This window comes from Mesoplodon densirostris, chromosome 10, assembly GCF_025265405.1.
Source record: "Mesoplodon densirostris isolate mMesDen1 chromosome 10, mMesDen1 primary haplotype, whole genome shotgun sequence".
In the NCBI taxonomy this organism is placed as follows: domain Eukaryota; kingdom Metazoa; phylum Chordata; class Mammalia; order Artiodactyla; family Ziphiidae; genus Mesoplodon; species Mesoplodon densirostris.
The window spans coordinates 90,810,984-90,836,535 of NC_082670.1; the positions used below are offsets into that span (position 1 = coordinate 90,810,984).

Here is a 25,552-nt window from a genome sequence, read left to right on the forward strand (position 1 = left end):
CACCACTTCAGCACAGAAGACGGACATGCGTTACTCCTGTTTGCAGCAAGTTAATTTTATGAATCACCACTTTTGTGATGTGACTATTCCTTTCTAACTTTAAACCTACCAAGTCAACAACCAAAAAAAAAAAAAAAAAAAAAAAAATCGACTTCCACAAACAGGGGGAAAGTTTGATAATATTTGGCGGGGGGAAATGTGACTATGTGAACCATTTGTTAAGAGCAATCTTTTCTTTAAAGGCCTCAGAAAATATGCTACATACATACTTACACACAAATCAATACACGTATATTTGATAATTACGTAGATCCGAAAAGAACTGAATTAAGACGCCTAGAAGTTGGTAGATAGAGTCCTAGATGTAATTCCACTAATCATATTTGCATTTACCTTTTTTGGCTTCTGTAAAGCAATCTTCTGTTATAGTCACCTCAAAAGGTCACTTCTTACCCTGAAAACAAAAGAGAATATCAAAATCTGAATGTCAAGACAAAGTAGCAACAAAGTGCCTATTTGCCTGGGAGAGATGCAAGAAAACCAACCAAAGAACTCAATTCTGTTTAATGGCAAAAGACTCTCAGAGTTAATAAAAACCAGTGTCAAGACCTCCACTTACTGGACCATGTGCCTTTGAGCTCTTCAAGACGATAACAACAACTTGGACGGAAAAAGTCAAGATGAAGCATTTCACACTTGCCTATGAACTTTTTCTCATCTTGTTGTCTGTCAATTTATTTCATTTGGAATAACATGTGAGTCATAGGCCTTTGTTTTTGGAAACCAGACTGCTACTTGAACGTGTCTTTGTTTGGTTAACATCCACGACATCTCTAATTTCATTAAAGCAGAGGCTTATTTTTTTCCCCCTTGCAAGAGTGTTAGTTCTTATAGACAAGATGCTTTATGCCACTCTGGACCTTTCAAAATGAATAAAAGCACCACAATTTTCAGCTTGCGGAGGGGTGAGGGGGTTCATCGGTGGGTGAAAGCTGTTCACACAATGTTTTCCACTTGGCATACTTCTACCAGACCTACTAAGTTCAATAAAAATGGCTTGTGTCAGATGAAATCAACAACTGAAATCAAGCTTCCTAAAACACAAAGGAAGCACGGTACACATCTAACTCCTGCATCTGCACACTGCCTTATGCAAAACAGTGTATAATCCTTTAAGAAACATTACAAGCTGCCTCTCTCTGCCCATGTAACTGAGATCAACATATGGCACAAGTGAAAAGAAAAACATTTGTTTATTAATTTAGATCAAGTTACCAACAGGGTACAGGATTCATTCCACATCGATTGACCAAATGCTCATATATACATATATTTTCTTAAGATGGTGAAGTCATACCATCTTATTACTAAAACGTTAGTATCCTTTTGCTTACTCTTCAGAACAATATGTAATGAAGTGGTTTAAATTTGATACAGAATATATCTCTGCTCATCCCTCGGCTGTTGGCCCTGAATGTGGAAAGGCAAACATCACTGAGAAGAGTTAAATCTTATTTCACTAGGGCTAAAAATTTGAAAGTGGTACTTTGGTGTGTACTATCTTTGAGGAATTGATCGGAGGCCAATTTATGACATTTCCACAAGCAAGTGTATGCAGATTCTTGCCATTAAGATTGGGAAAAAATGCAGGCTCTGAGTGAAATCATAATTTTCATGTTTACTGTAAGAGGAAATTGGAGGTTTTCACCATAAATGTTCACCATTTAGGTGGGGGAAAACCCTAGCTCTGGGACTTGAAATTACTGTTTTGCAACCTGCCCCGAACCTTTTTGTTTTGACACAAAACAATTCAAATCGAAAATGAAAATTGTGTGCTTTACTGCTGAGGTGTGTCGCCAGGGATTGGTTTCTCCAGCGGTGAGAACTTGGTTAGAGCGCAAATGGTGATAAGAAAACAGAGCTGTGATGGTCGGGTCCTCGAGGTAATGCTGAGATCTACAAAGCAGCCCCGCCCCACGCCAATAAGAAGAGCTCATGAGACACGAGGCACGGCAACCGTCTCACACAACAGAAATTTCCATCTCCACCACTCATCCAATCTTAAATGGAAAGTAAGTGAACTCTGGCAGACCCTACTCAATTCAGGGCAAGAACGCCCTTTCTCCCTCCTTTTCACTTGAGATGTTTTCCAACGTGTGCACTCTAAACTAATTTTCATTTTTATCTATTGAGTTGCATCTATTTTTGCATTTTTGGCAGTCAGGTCTGTAGTATCAGACTTTGCAATGCAGATAAGATTGTATTGCAAAGATCATATAGGCCTGCCAAACAATTGCACCTTATTAAAATTTAATGTTTGTAAAAAAAAAAACCCCAAAACAAAAAAAGCTGCTGAAAATGCTTACTTTGAATAAAGTTATCTCTAGTGTTGTATTCAAACCTGCAGAACATTTCCAGGTAAGTACTGCATCTGTTTCTCTACTCACCTATAGCTACCTAGAACAGTAGGTAAGTGAACACAGAGCAAAAGTATAAGCTGGTTCCCCCTCACAGATTTTATAAGCGTAATTTTTCCCTGGAGGAAAAAAATTAATAATAACTATATTATACAATTGACCCTCCAACTTATAATCACTAAAGCAATACAAATTTGGCTACATTTAATTTTTACTTAGACATAAAAAATTGGCAGTGGGATACAAACCCTATTTTCTTCCATTTTGAAGTTCCATAAATTTTAATGCAAATGTACTTTTGACCACTCATTAATTTATTTCTGTTGATTTAATTTTTAGTATACATTAGCAAAGTAATCTAAAAGATATTTTTCCAGCTTTGCTGAGAAAAGATTAATAGTTCAACAGCTGTTTGCCATCATACTAAATTAAATGAAATGTGTCAATATAATAGACAAGAAAATTAGGGAGTAGTTCTGGGGCCTGAGTCTGCCTCATTACTAGCCTACAAGAATCAGAAATCAACAACTAGGAGAAAAGTCTGCATTTCATTTTTTCCAAAGCATAAAACTTCCATTTCCAAAACTGCTATTAAAAACAAAACAAAACGAAACACTTCACCTTATCAAATATATCAACTACATACCTGCATGTTTACAGGGAGCACAAGCACCAAAACTAAAAATTAAATGATTACGTAACGCTTTTAAGTTAAAAAGAAAAAGGAAAATATTGCCCTGTAGCCCCCTCTTCTCTCCTCTTAGAGAAAAGGCTGGCACCAGATGAATTTCATTTTTTTTTCTTTTTCTCTCTGTCTTAAGTTTCCTATTGGTTTTAGGTTTTTAAAGGTGAGCCAGGGATACGGTAAATAGAAATTACTTATTTTCCTTGATGTCATTCTCTGTACAATTAAGATCCTGTGAACACCAGAAACTGTTCTGAGTGTGGCCTCTTAACTATTGTTTGCGATCATGTTATTTACCTAAAGCTCTTTCTTGACCATAAAGACCTTGACCACGACATTACCCTTCAGCTGAGATCCCTAGGTTAGGAGGCTAATGTACCTTCCTCTTCCTCTGTCTCCCCAGCTCCCCCTATTCCCCATTAGGAATTTCACTCTCTAGACCCCTTAGGTTACTACAATGCTTCAATTTCATACTTTCTATCAGTATATTTGCCCTTAATTTAACCAGTGTGACCCTGCCAACTGGTATGGCCTAGCTGGAAACGAGGTGCAGGTAAACATGGAGGTGTGATTTTATTTCACAAGAAGAAAAATGAACAATATACGCTCTTTTGTTGGCCATTAAAAATATTTCTCCCTCTTCTTTCAGGGCAGCTCAAGGAAATGATTTGCATCAGGATTTCAGCATTATATTTCGTTTTGTACAAGTATACAAGAGACTGTGAAGGACAGCCACCTTATTTCACTGCAACCTTCAGTCCAACGAATGCTGGCTGAGAACCTACTGTGTGTCAGTGTCCCTGGGATGCGAGGATGATGAACGCCAGCTCCTGCGCCATGATGAAGGTGGCAGTTAGGAGTTTCATCTCTGGCTAGAGCAACCCTTCTCTCGAAGTCCAGAAACGGGGTTCAAACTTCCCATCCTCCCAAATATCCCCATCAGATGACATATATTTCATCTGAGAAAACAGAAAATCTCAAAGGGCCAATTTCCAAGAGATGGCTGTCTCTTTAACCTGTGAATCTTAACTCACGTGGGCTTTTCTGTTTTGTTTTTCAAAGATGTCCTAGAAAAACAAAACTATCTTCAACACAAACTCAACTAGCTGAGAAATGATAATACAAGGGTCACTTCATTTTCTTGCACTCAAGACAAGAAAATCCACTTAGAAATCAACCTGAAAGTGTTTTCTTTCTTTTTTTTTTTTTTCCCCCTCTGCTCTAATAACTTCAAATACTGAGTCAGGCTTACAATAAGAAAGAGGAAGGAGGGAGGGAAGGAAGTGAGAAAAGAAGGAAGAAAAGAAGGAAAGAAACAGGGAGAGTACACGGGCGGGGGTGGGGCGGGGGGAAGGAAAAGGAAGTAAATTAGAAAGAAAAAGAAAAGGAAAACTATTGTGTCGAGCAGGTCTCTGGGACCAGAGGCGACCCTGGCCATCACCCAGGTTTGCTGGTTTACAAGGGGCCACATCTCTTTTACTTCTCTTTATCAAAGAAAAATCTACCACAGGGGATCCGTCACTGCCCCTACGTCCCCCTCCTACTGCTGCAAGGAACGTTTTACTTCCTTTCTCCCCACCCTCTGGGACCCTCAACTAAATCAGAGGACCTAACTTGGGGTCCGTTCTAGTAAGAAGAATCTGAACTACTCTACATGAAGCAAGCCCCATGGTACAGGCAAAACCTGGCCGAGGCTTGCCTGTGGAATTACTTCAGGCCCCCCGCAACTCCATGTTGGCCCAGCTCATTTGGAAAAAACCACTCTCTCTTCTTACCTTAAAGGAAAGCAAAACCTTGGTCATGGTCCTGTGAAAATATTTTATAGGTATCCCTTAGCAGGCTTTAAATGTTGAAACTTAAAAACAATATTTGCTGTTTTCTCTTTGAAGCGCTAACAAAGCCTTTGTTTTAGATTTACGCGGAGTGTGTGCAACAAGAGTTAATAATCAAATCCATCCCAGCCCCCATAGATGTTAAACAAAAAGATAAAAGAAATGCAAATAGCTATTGTCATGGAAAGTTAAAGTACCTGTCTGTATTTTTAAGTGAAAACTATTATCTCTATCAATCAAAATTTAAGAATACAATAGCGCTAATCACAGAAGGTGCTCTGGCGGAGTTACTTTTCCTCATGAAAAAAAAAAAAAAAGTATTCTTCCCCTTAAAAACCGAGCATAAAAGTCATATACTTACAATTAGACAGGGTATTTGTAATTTTATTATTAAATACCTTCAGCGGCCTCACTGCTAACAAATGCTTCTAAGTCTCTAGACTGATTTGTACCTAAGAAGACCCAAGTCCCTACATATTTTAATAAGGTTGATGAAATTGGATTCACATTCTCACGGTTTCCGACCTGCGGGGGAACAGCACACTCTTCTGTTGAAAAGAGTCACTCAAACAGAGGCAACAGTTAACTGGCAATGAAAACTCCTTTCAGACCCTGGACACAATTCCTAGCCTCTGAAATATCTTTCCATAGGGCATATCTTCCCTTGGATGGGTCATCCTTCTTAATTGTGGCAATTTAGTTTTGAATTTCTCACACAATTTCTACCATCATACCCCCAGAATGATTAAAGTGCACAGCGTGTCAGTTTCTCTAGGGCTCTTTTTTTTTAATTTCACTTTTAAAAAAGACTGGATTAAGACCCTGAACATCGTACTTTCTGAAGACAGTACAGGAACAAAAAATATCAAGACCCCAGGAGAGTAAAACCAACAGCGCAAGATTAAAATTCCTAGAGTAAACAGTTAAGCCAGGGTGCCATTATGCAGGCTGAGCCTGGATGCATGTCTCCTCCACCATGGGGCCAAGAGGCTGTCATCTTCCCCCCAGCAAGATCAGATTTCCTTCCCTCCCAACCGCCGCTCTGCACAGCACGGCCAACATCTCCAGTGTGCTATTAATATCAATGAAGAGACGATTCGATTTCCACTGAAGAAAACCCTTCCTATTCCGGCACAGACTTTCGGGGAGGACCCTGGCCCGAGGATAGACAATACAGCAGCAGAGTTTCACTGCTTTCTTACAGTTCGGTCTCACACACTGTTTGAAGGCTTTTAGCAAACAATGGCAGCATTATCTGCAGGACAGTTACAAAACAGGATTTGTTAGGACAAAGAATAATAAAGCTGTTCTCTTTCTCTCTCCCCATCAGGAATCCTCTCTCTGTTTCTCTCCCCCCCGCCCCCCCCGCAGTTCCCAAGAGCCTCTCTCTGCCAGTTGAAAATTCAGCCACATTTCCTGAGAGGCACCTGTACTTGTCTATTTCAACGCCGCCAAGCAACTGACAAACGGCCCAGGAACCAGGACCAGAAGAGCGGGCAAAGTAGCCTCTCAACAGTTGGAAAATGAAACAAAAGTATCAGCCTTGGCTTCGCACGCACTTACCCGTTCATGGTGAGGAAGGGAAGCTTTGGGGCCAGAGAGGCAATTTTCACACAACGGAAGAAAGTTGAGAGTTTGTAAAGGAGAAAGTACAGGCGCTGGGAAGCCTGCGAGCTCTCAGGGCTCCCAGGCTGGCGGCAGTGTGAGGAAGGACTGAAGGTATGTGGGCTAAACACAACAAAAGCCACTGCCTTACTCTAGATTAAATATGCAGGAAGAGGCCCCTTTGCATAAACACAAACACTCAGCAAATGAATAACTGGCTCAATCAGACGCCCGCTGTGCCTTCTACCTGTCCTCTCTCTGAGGGGAGACACTGCCTGTTCCAAAGGACAAGGACTAAACAGGAGACAGTTAAATGTTCTGTTGCTATAATAACAATTAAAATGAATTGCATTCATTAGTAATTAAGAACTCACTCCTGGGTGGGGGGAATGCATGGCGGAGGGCGGGCAGGGCCGGGGGGCGTGGGGAATACAGGGCTATTGTTGTATCTCTAGCACTCCAAAAAGAACTTGGCGTAAGACACATCAGCAGAGTTTTACTGTAACTTGAATTTAGATCTCTAATATTCAATGAGAGATTTAAACAATCACATGTTTTCGGCCACAATTTAAGGTCAGAAATACACCTCTTGTTTCTCTGCCTTTGCCCCCATTATAAACCGATCCTTGTCAGTCTGCACCTCCAGAAAGATCTGTTGCATCTATGTGTCAATATTTACACATATAAAATATATACACACATACACACACATATATGTACGTGCATATACGTGCGTATATACGCTCTCACAAAGAATATTCACACATATCTAATTAAAGAGAATAAACCAAACAAAAGGTGTCCCTTTACACTCTTTAGTTCACTAATGATTTAAGAAAAACAATTTGAGTCTTCCAAAAATACATCCCAAATGCCTGCCTTTCAAATGTCATCAATCCATGACCACTCATTTAAAAAAATTACCCATATATTAGAAAGAATGCTTTTAACTGAGTGGCCTCAACCACTTATAATTTCAATTAAATAACATAATTACAGTCAACAATTTTCTCCATTTTGGCAGAAAATATGCCATACCTCAACATAATTTGTCCTTAGAACCAAGGAATTTAAGCAAGAGGAAAAACATGCGGGCACTAAGAATTCACTACTGCATTTTCTCAGCTCATGGAGTCAACTCATACTCACCCCTAACCTCTTACTGTATGGTCCAGTTACATGTTGGTCTTAGTAACTTAATTATTCTTTAATAACCTTTGCAGTATTAAATGATTTCATTTGAAACATAAATAAGATTATGTTCATCTACATCCTTTTAATGCCACATAGGACTCTGGGGGCAAATCCAGCATTGCTGTTCCATAGGATGTGCCTACATTATTACCTGGACTAAAAAAGGGTAGGTCACAGGTCCTTCACAGCCTCAGAGGATGTACCACGGTTACGCTGTAGCCAAGGGAAATAAGGTGGCTTTCTACTTGCAAAGTGGGCTTTACTTTATTAACACCACACTGTTTCCTGGCTATATCACTCTGCCCCAAAAGCAAAAGAATATTACTGAAAAGTTTTTTTAAAAACTGTGACATAAACAAACAAACAAAAAACCGATCTTAAACATATAGTATGGTATAATACAGAGAGAAAATCTGAAAATTCCCAAAGTCCCCTGAAATAAAATACAGGTTCTTTAAGAGGGGGTCCCCAAGAAACTCAAGATGCCTATTCTCTTCGCTGTTTTGACTTGAAATGACCTTCCAAGTGAGGTGTTAGATAACCCTCCTGCATAGACTATAGCGATCTAACCTTGATGCAAATAAACCATAGAACAAAATTTAATCAGTATATCACTGTGAAAAAAGGCCTTTGTCCATCCCAATGGAGCTTCTAATGACTGTTTTGGCAGTTCTGGCAGGTAGTTATGCTTCCCAGCTCATCTATATCTCATACTGGTTGAGCAAGCTAATGGAAATGCTGTTAGTGGAATCCAATATTAATGCTCTGTATCGTGCAAACCTGGATGCAACTGAATATATTACACAATTATAGGTAGTATCTAATTCCATAGGTATTAGATACTGTCCTCGAAATTAATATTTTAATGAGGATAGTGAAATAAAGACGACGATCCAGGTAAGGGATCCATGCATTGTGGCCCCAGCTAAGCTCCTTGCTGCCAGAGCACTGGATCCCTGAGCAAACAGCACAGACACAGGGATTGTGACAAAAATCCGTATGCAAGCTTTACATGCTGAGTGACACATACTGATGCACAGAGTCAAAGATGTCATCCCCACACAAGCGCCACTCGCTGCAAGCTTGAGAGAGAATGAAGGGGGGAAATGGGGGTGGGGGAGAGGAGTTGCAGTGAGACCTCCAGAAAATAAACAGGGTGTACAGTTTCAAAGGGTGAAGACACAGACATTTCATTGTTCAAGCCAATTATCAGTGGAAAATAATAACAACAGATGGATTCAGAGTCACTGACTTTTCATATGCACTTCATCTCGGCGGAACAGATGATAAAATGCGAGAGCTATCTCAAAAAGGCAAAACATCTTTCAGTAAAAGAACTCTACAGTCCAGATGGGGACCTTCTAAGGCTGCTGATTATCTCTTATAATGTTGTAAGATAGACTTACTAAAACATTTCAGGAACTGATCAGATATGATGCGTACAATGGCTTCATTATTGGGAGGAGTTGCCTCAGACTTGTGACTAAACCAGGCAGAGATTTCAATAAGGTTAGGACTCTAAGTTTCCTGTTTTCTCATCAGGGACCACAGGTTCCAACTAAAACTGGAAATCTGTGCACAACAGGAGAATAAACCATGGCCCAAGGATCCTACATTTGTGCTCTTCTCTCGTTTGAGCAGAAGGAAAAAAAAAAAAAAAAGGAGAGATTTAAACTGGGACTGTGAAAAGGACATGAAATTATCCTAAGCATTCCATCGTGATGGGAAAAAATTAGCTCCAAAGCAATTCCTTATTAAAAGCATTCAGTGGGCTTCCCTGGTGGCGCAGTGGTTGGGAGTCCGCCTGCCGGTGCAGGGGACACGGGTTCGTGCCCAGGTCCACGAGGATCCCACGTGCCGCAGAGCGGCTGGGCCCGTGAGCCATGGCCGCTGAGCCTGCGCGTCCGGAGCCTGTGCTCCACAGCGGGAGAGGCCACAACAGTGAGAGGCCCGCGTACCGCAAAAAAAAAAAAAAAAAAAAAAAAGCATTCGGTGATAAAATATCATCCTTTATATACAGTTAGAATATCTTATCTTTCCACTGGTGACTGCAAAATAAAATTTGCTTGTAGTAGAAAATAAATATAAATTTCAATGATGGTGTGATAAACAGTTCTAATAAATGCCAAGCAAATACACAGGCAAAACCCACCAACCAACCCCAAAGCATTCCCACTTAACTTAAATATCACCGAGTCAGACTCACAGGTAAAACACAATAGGTAAACCACAACCTGACAACTTGCTCTAAGAGGAAAGGTTAAAATCTCTCATCAGATAAGCCCCATTATTACTGGAATAACAATGTAGCTGTTCTGTCTGTCTGTCTCCATCCATCCATCCATCCACCGACAATTCTATTACCTTCATTATTTTGCAAAAATCTCTGAACGGAAGTAAAATATGGTTGAAGTTACTGTGCTAAGGAAAAAGAAAAGCTGATCTTCCTGCTATTTACTAACATACTTAACATTTAAAAAATATTTTTATGAACACACTGTTGACTTCACAAGTTTATAATGTAAGTAAAAAAAAAAAAATTTTTTTTTAAGAGCAAGGCTTTTCTTTCAAAGGACTCTGACAAAAGTAAATTCGTAGCAGAACATACAAGCACGAAGAAATATCGCCAAGGGCCAAATTCTGCAACTGCTTTAAGAAGCAAACAAGAACACAAAAGACGTGTAATGCAACCATCTGGCTCGCCGCATACTTTATCAATGCCTCAACTTTCTCCCCCACCCCCCTCAGCCAGCCCACACCAATGCCACAAAACCAAATGGCTTCACTTCTGTTTCGTGCACAGCAAATTTACACAATGCACTCAGAATGCAAAAGTTGATTTTTACACATACACTAGTGTCTTAAAATTCTTCCTCACTTGAACCAGCTTGTTGTCTTTGTTACTTATTCAGAGCGGGGCTTCTTTGAAAAACCACTTGGAACTTCACTGTAATAAAGATGCCCCCACAAGGATCGATCAGTTTAGGTTCAGAAGAATCCCCCTTCGAAATCTTCATCTCCACTATCTTGTGCTTTCTGTGATAATCGGACACTAGATGTCGACGTCTGAAAAAAGAATGCTAAAAGTGTTCCAATTGCACCTTTACTATTTTTGTCTTTTTGCTCTAAATTGTAGGTTGTTTCCCTCATTTATTATGTGAAATAACCACACTCACTTTAAATCACTGTCCTTGAATGTCAGCATGCCCGCTGGAATTTTTCCTTATTCGGTTCATTCTACATTTACTGAGCAACTACTGTGGTATCAGGAACTGGCTGAACAATGGGTGATCAAAACCATCGTATCCCATATGACAACAGAAACTGCCTACTCCAGGAAACCAGCAACACCACATTTTATTAAAAAATCTTCCACACCAGGTAGGCTGAAGCATCATATTCATGTACATATTTATGTACGTAGATATTTGAAAAGTCATGGCACATCTGTAGGTATCCAATTGCTTTCAAAGGTAGGAATTAAGACTTTTAATGGAAATCTCTTGCGGGTAAAATCAATATAGGTCGTCATAAATGGTTCTCACAAAGAGGCAACAATTAAAAACCACAACAACTGGGAAAGAGAAGGCCTCACAGGCCAACTCTCCTCTCTGCTTTTCTGCAGGGGCAGGCTACAGGCAGGCATTCTGGGTCAGGCAGGAGCTCTTGGTTGGAATCAAGACTTGCATGGCAGGGGCCACGTCTGGTTTATTTCTGCTTTCTTGCTGACAATGGTTTCCCCCTGAATCCCTCTCCACGTTCCAGGATAAGAAGGCCTTGGCTATTTTCTCAAGGGGCTGATTTTCGGTTCCCTTGTGGGTGTTTCTGCCCGGGACCACAGAGGCTCCTAGTCTGGACAGCCGTGGTAATCTCAGGACACACACAGCGAATCCGGCCACCGGGTGAACGAATCCGCTAATTGTTTAAACCTGCAGTCGCGTCTGGCCACCAGTTGGCAGACACAACTCGTGGCTGCCTAGCAGGCCTAGGTTAGCACAGCTGGAGCCAGATGACAAGCTCTTGAAGACATTCTTCCCGTGGCCACATCTGGCTCCTGGCGGCTTCAATCTTTGGCGAAACATTCTGTTTAGTTTTTCTGGGTAAGTTTAGGCAACAGATAAAACCAGGCAGATTAATCTTGACTGTGTGCATTTCAGTTTGGGACGAATTAACAGAATATAAACTCCATGAAGGCAAGGACTTCATCCGTCTTGCATGCTGTCTCTTAATACAGAACAGTAGCTACACATGGTCATTGTTCAATAAATATATATGGAAAGAACACCACGAGTCGGCATGTAAGTTGAATAAAAAGAATCCTGGGGCCTCCCTGGTGGCGCAGTGGTTGAGAGTCCGCCTGCCGATGCAGGGGATACGGGTTCGTGCCCCGGTCTGGGAGGATCCCATATGCCGCGGAGCGGCTGGGCCCGTGAGCCATGGCCGCTGGGCCTGTGCGTCCGGAGCCTGTGCTCCGCAACGGGAGAGGCCACAACAGTGAGAGGCCCGCATACCGCAAAAAGAAAAAAAAAAAAAAAAAGAATCCTGTATCTCACCCCAGCTCTTCAATCCCTCTGTTATATATACAGTGGCTAACATTCCGGGTACACGTAGAAAAGACCCTTAAAGTGGCTCCAGAGTTGCACTTTACTGTGGACACGTGCACCCAGGGAGAGACACTCAAGAATGAACCCACTCACACAGTCCCTATAGGTGGGAAGACCTCCCAGCAATCTTTCCCTGAAAATAGCCCTCTCCCAGTATTACCCACATCCCGACTTTATTAGTCCTTAAACTGCAAAACTTGGCAGCTACGTGCCCCCAGTGCTCGAGAGTGACCCAAAAGTAGAAGCTTACCTTTTGGCCACCAGAGAAATGCCAAATGATGAGGCAAATTTTCCTGGCTCCTTTTCATCCCATTTCCTTTCCCAGGCCTCTCTTCCTGAATTCTCTGACATTTGCAGATCCCAGCTCCCTTCTACACTCAACTTTGACCCATCTTTTTTTTTTTTTTAAGATATTTTAAAATCAGTATTAGGCTTAATTTACATACAACAGAATTCATCAATTTTATGTGTACAATTTGATGAGCTTGGCCAAAAGTATATAGTCTTATAACCGCCACCGCAATGTTCACGACATAGAACATTCCCATCTTCCAAAGCTCACCATCTCTCTGGCTCCCACTAGAAATACACTAAGAAATGCCAGGATAATTTAGAACCCTGTGGGGCTCACCCTCTCGGCTCCTTAGCTGAAAAGGTTTCTGATATGTACAGGATGCTGTATTAACACTGACACTAGGGAAACCTTAATCCTGACGACAATAAAGCTCTGCCGAATGCCCCCAGAACTTGACAAACGAGGAGGGGCATCTGGGAGGGGCCTGACATGGCTGTCTGCATGTGATGCTGCTTTCTCAACCCAGCAAGTTAACGTTCCTAAAACAAGAATGGCCGAAAAGCAGCAGATGACTCTGACAAACTCAGCATATGGTCTTCAACGAAGCAAAGCTACTCAGAAGTGCACCAGATGAAGCTGTTGCCTGAACCCGCTCCCCCTTCTGTCAGGTAAAGCAGCACAGGTGGGGATGGGGTGATTCTTTTCTGCTCACTCTGAGTTTCTGAAAGGAGCTCTGCGTCCACCCTGGGGAACTGGGGAAGGAATTGCTCACCTTGTAAAAAGTGGGCCAGGAAGACTCCTAGAATACCCCCAAAATGCCTCTCCTCCTTTGCTCCAGATTTTTGGAATTACTTTAAACATGGGAGAATGCCCTTCCGCAATCCCACAATCACAAGGGGAGTTGAAGAAAATCAAGGGAGAAGCGGCATGACAGGACACAAATGATACCCACCCAGTCCTTAGCTGAGAAGAGACTATAAAAACAACCAAAAGAAAACAGAAAGAAAATTTTTCTAATTAGGGAAAAACCCTGATGGCAGTTTTGGGGGGTCGGGGTGAAGGTGGCAAGGCCCAGGATGTACGGGATGAATATCTTTATTTCTTAATGCCGCCTGGGGCTGCTTCAGTTAAAACTCAGTATTCTATAAAATAGTATCACACAGTAGAGTTTAGTCTAGAATAGTTCAGACCTTACAAGCACAGATTCAAGTCCAAGAGTTCAAAACTCAGCTCTGCTGCTTACTGGCCTTGTGAACTCAGGCAAGTTACTTCACTTCTCTGCCCCTCAGTGTGCGCATCCACAAAATGGGCTGAATGATAGTGCTTTCGAGGAATAAGAGCATTAACATAAAAAACTGCTTAGAAAACCGCCTGGGGACCCCCTTGGTAGTCCAGCGGTTAAGAATCCACCTCGCAATGCAGGGGGGAATGCTGTTTTGATCCCTGGTCGGGGAACTAAGATCCCACATGCTGCGGGGCAACTAATCCTGTGTGCCACAATGGAAGATCTCACGTGCCACAACGAAGATCACACGTGCTGCAACTAAGACCTGACGCAGCCCCAAAATAATAAAATAAATAAATAAATATCAAAAAAAAAAGAAAGAAAGGGAAGGAAAAGTGCCTGGCACATAGTGAGTGCTAAGGAAAAGATAGCCACTGTTATTTTAACCAGGGATAATGTAACTGAAGTAAATCTAAAACTTCCCACGCTTGATTTCTATCATCTCTACAAGTTGTTAATAATATCTGGTTCTGTGCCACGCTACAGGCTAGAAAAAAAGGAAAGAACGTACAGCAGATTTTAAACTTAACAACACAGTGCTAAAATAAAATCAAAGTATTTATTTTTCTCCCTCAATATTAGCTGGAGAATCGTAGGTTTAAGACTGGGGTCTCACCGGTCTCAGAGGAGGGTAAATCATCAGCTGTAAGGCGGCTACAGTCCAAGCGAGCGGCAACTGCTCGTCCTGCCAACGACCAAAAAGGACTTTGGGGCCATGTTCAAAGAAGGTAAGAGAAGAATCTGGCCTGAAACCCAAAGGTACTGAAACACATTTTCTCGTACTTTTCAAGTCTGTGCATATAGGTTCTGTTACTGATTTAGGGTCTTAAACAGTTTGTTTATTTTTTAAATGCCTTTCAGCTCACCTTTAATAACATGTTTCTTTGACTTGGCTGAACTATGCCTCAGAAGAATTACAAGCGGGAATACGGCTGGGTGAAAGGTTCAGTGAACTAATCCACACCTGGTCCATGTAAAAAAAAAAAAAAAAAAAAAAAGGCTCATATTTTCCATATAGAAACATGTCTCTTTATATGAACCAGGCTTTCTTTTATTTAATTGCTAAGGCCCTTTCTACACCACACAATCTTTCATGAGCTTCTTCAGTGGGGTGGGGAAAAGGCCATAGGACCCCCACCCAGTCATTCCATGGAGTTTTATCAGTGACAGAAATAATAATAACAATAATACAGCACAAACCCCATTTAGAATACGAAGTGATAGATTTATTTCACCAGAAATTCCCTGACCAAGTTTTACCAAGGACAAAAGACCAGCATGTCCCCCCAGAAAACAGACCGGGGGTCAAATGAGATGTCTTGTGTGTTCATGACCAAAATTCAGATTTGTTCTACACCCATTGTGCGGTCCAGACTTTTCAGCAGAGGGAATAAGGCTTATATGGGAAAAATCTCAGATGTGAGAGAAGAACAAACACATTTTAGAGCTGAAAGGTACCCGTGAGGGGATCTGGTCAAGGCACTCCCTCCTGGGGAGCAGATTCATTGTGTGACTGAGACCACACAGGTGATGTGGAAGAAAGCAGGGACAAGAGCCTCTGCCTCCCAACAAATGTGGAAAAGCGACGGCTGGAGAAGATGGCTGTTGGAAACATCAATCACGTCAAAAGGAGATTTTGGAGCGGGGTCCTGTGAACAGCAAGAAGGCAAGACAAGGGACACAGGGATCACAAGTGTCCCATGGACTGTGCCAGCCTGTTGCATATGAACTAGAATCTAAACAAGCTAACTTTCTTCTAGAAAGTCATTCACTTCAGTGCTCCAGGCACCTTGTTTTTTCCTCTCAGTTTTATTCCTAAGAAAATGCCTTTTAATCAACTCTGGTTTGAAGTCAATAGGAAAAGAGATTTTCCCACACCCTAGATAAGAGGGGCCAGAGTGAAGTGGAAAGAACATTTCACTAGAAGGGAAGAGAAATGTGTTTCTACTCCTGGATCCACCAGCGACTCCGCTAGAATTTGGTCATCCTCTTCCCTTCTCCACACCTCAGTCTCCTTGTTGGGAAAGAGAGTGGTACCCAGGGATGATGTTCAAATGGTATGCAGTGGTCACCTGAAGAAGTTGTTAAAATACTGAAATACTGGGCTTCCCTGGTGGCGCAGTGGTTGAGAGTCTGCCTGCCGATGCAGGGAACACGGGTTCGTGCCCCGGTCCGGGAAGATCCCACGTGCCGTGGAGTGGCTGGGCCCGTGAGCCATGGCCGCTGAGCCTGCATGTCCGGAGCCTGTGCTCCGCAACGGGAGAGGCCACAACAGTGAGAGGTCCACATACCGCAAAAAAAAAAAAAAAAAACACCAAAAAAACAACTTGTATACAGGCTGGGAAACAGCCTTTGCCCCCAGGTTACCCAAGTACACCCTTGGCCACTACCCTGAACTTCCTAGGACCAGAAGCACAGAAAAGGATGTCCTAGCACCCTGCCCCAGTGCTATGCCTGGTGTCCTTCCTGCATGGCCAGTGTCTCTGCTATACCTCTTAGCCATATTGACCAACAGCCCCGATGCTTTGAGAAGCCCTTTTCCAAGGCTATGATGTAAGGACCACGAGGACGAGCTAGCTTATGGATGGAGGAAGCCACTACCTGGAGCCCAGGGAGAGACAGGAGGCCTGGGACAAGCTGAACAAAAGGCCCGTGAGGAACCCACCTTCCTCCCCAAGTTACTTTCCCCACTTGGGGCACTTAGATGTGGGCCTGTAGTCAGGAGGCAAATCAGTGGAAGCTCAGGGCAAATCCTTAGGGCTAAAGTTGTTTTCAAAACCTGGAAAGAAATCTATCATCGTGAAACAGCTCTCAAAGTGAAATCCTGAGCTCTGAGGGAAATTATGAACACATGTAATCAAATTATATTTACCATGGAAAGCTCTAATAGCTCAGACTTTCTACTCTGCTTTTACAAATCTTTATGAACAGAAATATTTCTCTATCCAATGTTCCAAATTTCCACAGCAGAGTCAAGGCATTATACATGTTGAAATACATAGGAAAGGGGAAAAAAAATCTCATTATTGTCGTTTCCTTCAACCCTCTGTACCGTCTTTGCCACCATTACTCAAAAGTCACTCCAACATTCTGCTGGCTGACCTGACACCATGCTGTCACTTGATCAGGTGAGAGGTACCACGTGGTATGAATAAATACTGATCCACAACCACATATTAAATGAGAATTTGCAAAGGCCAGCTCCGGAGACAAAGACGTAACTATATAGAAATATTAACTAAGAATTTAAGTAAATGGGCTCACTGGAAAAGAAAAAAGTTCTGAAGTAGCAATATAAACTATATTTAATAGCAACAAAAAATATTTTCTTTTTGGGAAAGCAATCTGGGCTTCTAAAAGTTACTGCCTTTCGCGTGACTTAGTACACTACAGTATGCCTGAATTCTTCCACTTCCTAAAACGCAGATGCTAGGCACCCCAATTCTACCTTGTGAAAGTTCATTTTTTAGATTCACCTTCTCCCAAATACAATACGCAAATAAAAAAGCTATTTTGAGACCTGTTTTCTCCCCCGCCCACCAACAATTGTTATTTTCCTAAGCGCTCGAGTATCACAAGTCCCAAAGAACATATGTTCCCAAGGAAGGAAAAAAAAATGGGCTCTAGAACTAATACACAATGAAAAATAAATTTAAAGCAGCCTTCTGGTCTGACATAAGAATATAAAAATGATATGAGCAAGAACAGCTTAGTTTACATACTTTTCAGTCACAGCTGCTGCTCTAAAACCACAATACCTTTAAAATGACATTTTAAGGAAACAGATACGGCAAGGCTGTAGCTGTAGCTGTAGCTGGATGAAGCTATCGCTGAATTCAAGGGGCTTCTCTTTTTATGCGCTTACTTTATATAACCCTGTACACTGACACAATTAAGAGGAAAAGAGTGATTCACTTTTAAATAATGTCATGATAAACCGAGCAGATTACAAATAATTTTACCCAACAGGATTTTTTTTTTTTCTTTCTCCTTTAAAATCACCAGACTCAGACATCAAAACAGAGTAGCAGGGACAGAAAGAACAAGTCCTCTCTTCTTGGTTGATATTTAATTGGGTGCTAAAAAGTTCTTGGAGAGACCTCTGCACCTCCAGTGACAAGGCGCACAAGAGGCTCCTCTCTCTTCAGAAGACGCAGGCCCTTCCCTGAATAAATGAAAATAACATACAATTAAATCAGACTGTTCAATTAATAAATTACTTCGGTGGACCTCGAAGGCCAAGTCCTTTTTAATTACATAATTTAAAAAATATTTGCACGTTGCAATCACTGAAATTGCCTTTGAGGTTTCATAATACACACTTAACACTTGAGTTAGAGAACAAATTTATTTAATAAATGCAGGCCTAAGAGCTAGAAGGCCATACCACTCACACTGCAAAATCACTTAGCACATCCTCAGAAAAAGCAAATAAACTTTTCCACTATTTAGACGTGGGCTGCTGTTGAATGTCAGGAGAGGCTGGCTGATTTTTTGTGCATTTTCTCTGTCATGTGTTGCTTGTAAATCTGACCATATTGAGAGGTAATTAGAATAGAGCTAAGGGACAAAATGGTTCCAGTTAAAGATAAATTAAAGATAAACTAAGGTGGAAGATGTCAAGAACCCGGTAGTAAAAACCTCTTCAGAGTAAAACAAAGAGAAGTCGTATTACCGCCCCGTTTTACATTCCTTAGAATCCCAAAATACACCATAAATTAACATGGTTCCTGAGTGTAAAGACGTGTTCCATTAGGGAAGCGCACACAAATTTAGGGTTGAGGAGGACATTCATAAAAGGGATAGAATTACATGGTGTCCAAAAAGAGGGCAGAGAAGTTTTAAAGTGACTGTATTTCTTACAGTTGTATTGGGGGCCTTGATATTGCCATTAAGTGAATTTTCTAGAAAACCACTTGACCACTTTGGCACCACAACTTGTTTGGCCCTCACATTTTGATGGAAATATTTGTCAGACACATACACTTTCAATAACCATTGCATGCTTTATACTCACAGCGGCCTCAGAGCTTTTTCAACTCTGTGGGGCTAACTGTATTTATACCAAAAGCCCCAGACCACCATGACAAGGCTGTTATTTGCGTTTGCAGGTCTTCCCCTTAAAGACTGCAGTCATGTGCACCCCTCCACATGCCTGTTCTGCTTCCCTCCCCAAAGCCTCCAACTTGCTGCTAATGAACTGCCAGTCAGAAAGGCATCGAAAGTTCTGAAACTCAGAAATTTTAAATAAGGTTTAAGGAAAAGATTCTGGTGAGACCTTGGCATCTGTTACAAAACAAAATTCATCTCTCAGTCCCATGTCCCCTTCTCTCTCTTCCCTTTCACAGATTTCCAGAAAGCACTGTCTACACTTGCATTCTCCATGGATTCACCTCCCACACCTCCCTCGGCCCTCACCGCGGCTCTGTTGCCAAGGTTACTGAGTTTTAAGTCTCTCCTGATTTGGTCCCTTAGCTACATTTGCCAACTCTCTCTTCTTCTCAAATCCTGCTCCTCTCCGAGGGTCCTCCCTGGGACCCTGGCCATCCATTATCTGCCAGCTTCCTCAGCGCCCAAGGAGTCCCCATCCCACGGTCCCTCCCTCAGGGAGGTGGATGTTGCCATCATCCACCCAGTAAATGAGGCCAAACACTATGGAGGCTGCTTTGATGCCTCCTCCACCGCATCCAACAACCAAAGGCATTCAATTATTTTTCCTTTTCTTCATCTCAATCAAGACTCACTAGCCCACGCCAAGAGAGTCTTTTGTGGACTCCTACAAGGACCTTCTGGAGGCTTTTTCCTGTCTTTGTACCTGCTCTCTTCAAACCAATCTACACAGAAGACAAACTAACTTGTAAAACAATACAAGTGTGCAAAGTCTTTTCAATTCTTGGATAGCTTCCCTCACTCTCATCTTACTATTTTTGGCATTGGGAGGCATCTCAAAATTGATGGAGCTGCTTAAGGCCACAGGTTTCCCATATGCATGTCCCACCCACGCTTAAAAAGTTCTTAGGGCTTCCCTGGTGGCGCAGTGGTTGAGAGTCCGCCTGCCGATGCAGGGGACATGGGTTCGTGCCCCGGTCCAGGAAGACCCCACATGCCACGGAGTGGCTGGGCCCGTGAGCCATGGCCGCTGAGCCTGCGCGTCCGGAGCCTGTGCTCCGCAACGGGAGAGGCCACAACAGTGAGAGGCCCGCGTACCGCAAAAAAAAAAAAGTTCTTAGCTTCCTAAGGGCCAGAAAGTCAAGGTGAAATGTGCAAAGGTACTCAGAAGGTCCTTCGTGTTGGTGGTCCTGCCTGGTCTTCTGATTGCACCTCTTGCTGCTCCCGGACTTTCAGTCTACCATCAATAGACACTATAATAACATATAGTAACACACACCCTGCACCCTCCCAGCCCCAAGCCTTTGCACAGACCACCGATCACTACTCTGCCTTACTTCTCCTAGAGAGGGCTGACCTGTCCCACGTGACAAGGGCCTAAATAAATGCCACGTGCTCCAAGAAGCATTCTCTAATCTCTCTTTAGATCTATGCCCCTGTTATTGGTTCCATTTGCATACAGTGCTTGTCCTAATATAGCAATGATTCCATTTTATAATAGTGCTGTGTCTAATCAACAGTTTCGCCTGGTAACCTGGATGCCCATTCTATTAAAACCACTTCAAATACCTTAAAATGAATTTTTTTTTTTACTGAGGCATAGTTGACACACATTATATTAGTTTCAGGTCTACAACTAATCTCTCTCCTTCAAAGAATAAAGTTGATGAATTCTAGAAACAAAGTCAATGACAACAATTCTTTGGTTCCTTCATAAAATCAAGTTTTCTCCTTCTTAATTCCTCTCCCCACTAAAATCGTTCAGCAAGGTGAGGTCAAGCAGATCGCATCTGCATAGTATTTGTTCACAACTCTGAAGATATGAGAAATGTTATCATGGTTGATAATTATGTGAATGACTGAGACATAATCTGAGAAAAAAAGTTATGTTCCCTTGAAGTAAAATCACCTTACTATTCATAATATACTGCAAAGGAAAAAGAATGAGCAAGGAAGCTATAAGGACTTAATCAAATAGACTTCTTATAAGTAAGAACTGAAATTCACTATCCACCAAAAATGCAATTACCCTCCCCCTACTAACAGTGCCCTAATTTAGACTCTGCACAAAAAGAGCTTTCAGATTATAAGACAATTTTACATTAAGGTCTTAGATGAACCTTAATGCCATTCCCTCTCCTGGATCTGTGGTCTGCTCAACTTCAGCTTTAATTATTTCATCACGCATCCCAACTCTAGCAGTGCAAATTTTGCAGCAGTCTTCAAAACAGCATAAAACAAAGAGCCGTGATGGGTCAAACCCGCGAACTGCAATCTTTGGCAGATTTGGTGTTAAAACAAGAGAGCTGGTGCCAGCCAACAACAGCCTCAGGCTCAAGAAACGGCATCACTTAAGTGATGAAAGGATAAAAGCCAACCTCTGGAAATGTGAAATGACCACGTGGGCTATTAATGACAAATAAGGCCATGGAACATTCTCTGTGGGACTGATATTTTCAGAGACCCAGAACTAAAACCATCAGAAAAAAAAAGTGTAGTAGGTGGGGGAGAGGGAATTGGATTAAGGGAGCCAAAAGGGACAAACTTCCAGTTATAAGACAGCTAGCTGCTAGGGATGTTACGTACAACATGATAAATATAATTATCACCACTATACATTATACGTGAAAGTTGTTGAGAGTAAGTGCTGTGAGTTCTCATCATAAGAAAACATTTTTTTCTAATTTCTTTAATTTTTATCTTTATGAGATGATGGGCGTTCACTAAACTTATTGTGATAATCATTTCATGATGTATGTAAGTCACAGCATTATGCTGTACACCTTAAACTTACACAGTGCTGTATGCCAGTATAAAAGTGAAGGAAAAAAATATAAATAAATACAGACATAAAAAAAGAAAAAAAAAGTGTGTGGTTTATAACGTAATCAAAGGTAACTGGCAGATGTGATCAGATCTTATTTTTCATAATTATGATCTGGCTGAGTCATTTAACTTCTCTGATCCTCAGTTTCTTCATCTGTAAAATGGGTTCATGAAATCTCTGTGGGAGTCAAACATGATTGACTGTGTCAGGCTCACAGGCAGGACTTTTGCTTGCATACGTGTGTGTTGAGGTGTGTGAAACTAGACAAGAGAGTGATTTTTGATCCAACCCCAACATTATTCATCCAGTCACTTAGCAAACGTTGGTGGACACCACTCTGCCACATGGAAAGTAAAGAAGAACAAAACTTGGCCCTGCCCTCAAGGAGCTCAGAGTCGAGATCTATGCTGTCTCAAACAGGAGTCAGTAGTCACATGTGGGTGTTTTCATTAAAATGAAATGAAAACCAAAACTCCAGTTCCTCAGTGGCACAAGTCACATTTCGAGTGCTGAATGGCTACACGTAGCTGCCGGTTATGTACTGGCTACCGTACTGGAAAGCACAGAGCACTTCCATCACTGCAGAGAGTTTTACTGATCAGCTCTGGTTACGGGGGCAAGGTGGTTAAGTATATAGGTAAACTCTAACACATTGTGATAAGGGATGATTTGGTAGCAGCCAAGATTTTATAATGGACATGATATTCTTGAAAGACAGGTAGTTTTTAATTTTTTTGAGGAAAAAGGGGGAGTCAGGTGGAGCAAACCACAAGCGCAAAGGCACTTCAAGAGGCATTCTGAGTTCTAGGCAGGAAAGGTCAGTGAGTCTTGGTGACTGGTACATAAGTTCATGGGGAAGCAATGGCCGGAGATGGGCTTGGAAGGTTAGGATCCAATTCTGGAGGCCTCACAAGCCAAAGTAGGAATCAGGGCTTAATTCAGAAAGAGTGACCTATCGGACGTGCTTTACAGAAAACTAACCATGCAGCGGTTGTCAACTCTGGAGATGCGCATAACCACTCCTCTGGAAAGCTTCGGAAAATGCTGATGCCAAAGCCCCTACCCTCACTCAACTGTATCCAATTCTGGGCGTGGGGCCTAGACTTCAGTAAGTCTTAAAATCCCAAAGCGACTCAAGCGCAGCCAGGGTTGAAAACCAATGGAGATGACAAAGAACTGGCATTGCAGTTAAGCTGGAATGAAGAAGTATGAGGAAAAGTCTACGGCAACAGTCCTACCAACAGGTGGTGGGGACCTCACCTAACACAGGAACAGGAGGATGAAGAAGAAATGCTGATTTTGGAAGAAGTTTCCAAGACAGAATTTATATGACCTGGAAACCAAGAATATGAGCAATCAGAGAAGAAAAAATAGAGTACGATACAACTTCTAGCCCATGATGGCAATAATGACCAAGGTCAAGCAGGCAGGAAATCGAGCAGGTTTAAGAGAGAAAGAGTGACAATTAGTTCAGTTTTAGAGGCACTGCCTACTAAATTCCTCAGAGCATCTGGCAGAAAAGTCCAGGAAGTCAGAAGAAATATCAGTCCGGATTCTGCTGGAGAAGAAGGCCAGAGAGTGGGGCACAGAGAACTGTGAAGAGTGCTTGCAGAATCCCTGTAAAAATCGGCCTTTAAACTTCAAGAACAGAAAGGACGTGCACTTTTACAGTTCTGCTCTATCCCCATCTATACCACACTGTACATCAATGCCCCCATCGGCCTGGCATCACCAACAGGCCACAGGCATCCTGTCCCAGCACCACTTCCTGGTTGTACGGCCTTGAACAAATCATTAGACTCTCTGGGTCTGGGCTTCAATTTCTTAACACTCAAAGGAGAGGGCTGAACTAGAACTAGATGCTCGCAAGGGGTCCTTCCAGTTTGAAGATTCTACAGATACATTACATTCTGAAGAGCAGAAATTATACGTGTAATTTATAATACCTTCTAGCATTTATATATGCACTAATTTCTATAACATTTATATTCCAGAAATGTTATATATTCCTGAGATTGTACACATACACTTCATAAATTAAACAGAGTTCGAGAAAGTTATATAAGCGTATTTCCTTTTGTCTGAAATCCGCTTGTCAAAAAGACACACTCAACATATTGTTTGGTCCTGAATACCAATTTTTTTGGTTTTTCCTTTGCAGTGCTGAAGTAAGGGGTTGCAAATTCCAGTGCCTAAAGGGATAGAGGATCACATTAATGGGTAAAGCAGCCCAGAGGAGACTGACAAACTCCAGCCCACGCCCCAGCTAAAGGGGGCAGCCACTCCACTGCGGATCCAGTGTTATTTCACTTTTTTCACAAAACCCAGAATCCAAGACTGTTTCAGGTATAACCTCTTGATATTTAAGTGCCGGTGACCAACACAAACCCAACAGGCCTGAGGCTGTCAGACTGTGCCCTGCCCCCAAAGTGTGCCATCCTCTGTGATTTTTACTTCTGAAAACATAAAGCATTCATAAAGCAAGAAAGAAGGCCCTATGTCAGTTCAGACCATAGGGTTTAGTGTAAGAGTGTCAGACCAATGACACCAGCCTAGGACCTGTAGCTACCTTTACACCTAGTGCCTATTAAATAATCTCCCACAAAATACATTATTTTTTATGAAACATCTGTGTGGGGGTTGAATGGAGAAGAACGCCCCTGATAAATGAGTTCTTTGTGCACCAAATATCAGGTGGACTTTAACACTTCGAGATAGGAATGTGATGATTTATATCCTGCTGACAGCAGCCAATACCCCTCGGTGTATTCAAAATAGAAAAATACTTCATTTAGCAGCAATATCGCTCTATTTCTTGCTATCAAACGGGGGGGAACCGTCCCTTTTTATTATACTGTTGTTGTTGTTGTTGTTTTTTATGTGAAGCACTAAGCAATCTGGCACACGTTAGCAGGAAGAGGCCAATCGTACATGGAATATACCGTTAACCCTCATCTTCAAAGCATAATGAAATGTGATCTTCTGCTACCAGATCACCTTAAAACCAGTACAAAGGAGAGGCACTGCTAAGCAGGAGTCTGTATTCAAGAAGGTTGTCCTGTACTACCCAATGGACTCAAGGGGGGGAGAAATCCATGAGTAAAAGCACAGAAAGAAGCCCAGGTGGAAAACAACAATTCAATAATAAAACTTCCAATGATACCCCAAAACACCTGGTCACAATGTGGGTTTCCAGTTCACCCTATGATGATTGTGATGGCAGAGGGGAGGTGACGGCCCTCTGGCTTGTAACACAAAACATGTAACAGTTAGTCACGAGGGGAGAATGTGTTTTCAAAGAATGGAAAAGAGTAAAGGGAGAATTTGGAGCGAGGTATTTTAGCACACGATTTCAGTTTGTCTAAGGAAAAAGTAACAAAAGCTTCCTCTTTAAATTATCTGCCGCAAGAAAGGCTTTCTTGTCATGCTCATTAGGTATGTGTCTTAAGTGGGTAAATATTGGGATAAATTTTAAGCCAATTCCTAAATACTAGCAGTTGAGAGGAAGGGAGAAAACAAAGGATGCAGGAGTTGGGGAAGTTGGGTTGTACGAGGCTGTCTGGTACAGGAAGGGAATGAACTCTACATCTGGAGAGACCCAGGGGAAGGGTGGAAAGAGGTGATAAACCCACGCTAGTAACAGCAGAAGCAGGAAGAGAAGGCTAATTAGAAAGCAACACTTCATATGTCCCAGCACTA

General features: G+C 42.0%; 1 protein-coding gene across 5 annotated transcripts in view; it reads right to left on the reverse strand.

Annotated features, from left to right (window-relative positions):
• FOXP1 (forkhead box P1) overlaps nucleotides 1-25,552 on the reverse strand; it is a 602,050-nt gene that overhangs the window by 323,308 nt on the left and 253,190 nt on the right. For all 5 annotated transcript variants that reach the window (XM_060111624.1, XM_060111623.1, XM_060111622.1 and 2 more), the window contains one exon: nucleotides 394-454. The gene's annotated coding sequence lies outside the window, so the exon portion shown is untranslated. The remainder of the gene's footprint in view (nucleotides 1-393; nucleotides 455-25,552) is intronic.